At 42.1% G+C, this 449-nt stretch overlaps 1 non-coding gene across 1 annotated transcript; it reads right to left on the bottom strand.

Moving 5' to 3' along the window:
• Window positions 1-341: 341 nt before the first annotated feature.
• LOC130952436 (small nucleolar RNA R71) lies at window positions 342-449 on the bottom strand. The gene has a single exon (XR_009074616.1). It is a non-coding gene; the product is annotated as a small nucleolar RNA R71 (small nucleolar RNA).

Genomic DNA, 449 nt, shown 5'->3' with positions numbered 1-449 from the left:
CTACTCCCGACTTCTATGGGAGAAGCATCTCTATCCCTACCATTGGAGCAAACAACTTTGAGCTTAAGCCTCAATTAGTTTCTCTAATGCAACAGAATTGCAAGTTCCATGGACTTCCAATGGAAGATCCTCATCAGTTCTTAGCTGAATTCTTGCAAATCTGTGACACAGTCAAGACTAATGGGGTTGACCCTGAGGTCTACAAACTGATGCTATTCCCTTTTGCTATAAGAGACAGAGCTAGAATATGGTTGGACTCTCAACCTAAAGAAAGCCTGGACTCTTGGGAAAAGCTAGTCAATGCCTTCTTGGCAAAGTTCTTTCCACCTCAAAAATGGAGTAAGCTTAGAGTGGAAGTCCAAACCTTCAGACAGAAGGATGGAGAATCCCTCTATGAAGCTTGGGAAAGATACAAACAATTAATCAGAAAATGTCCCTCAGACATGCTT

This window comes from Arachis stenosperma, chromosome 9 (genome assembly GCF_014773155.1).
Source record: "Arachis stenosperma cultivar V10309 chromosome 9, arast.V10309.gnm1.PFL2, whole genome shotgun sequence".
NCBI lineage: Eukaryota > Viridiplantae > Streptophyta > Magnoliopsida > Fabales > Fabaceae > Arachis > Arachis stenosperma.
This window is presented reverse-complemented; position numbering and strand designations above follow the sequence as displayed.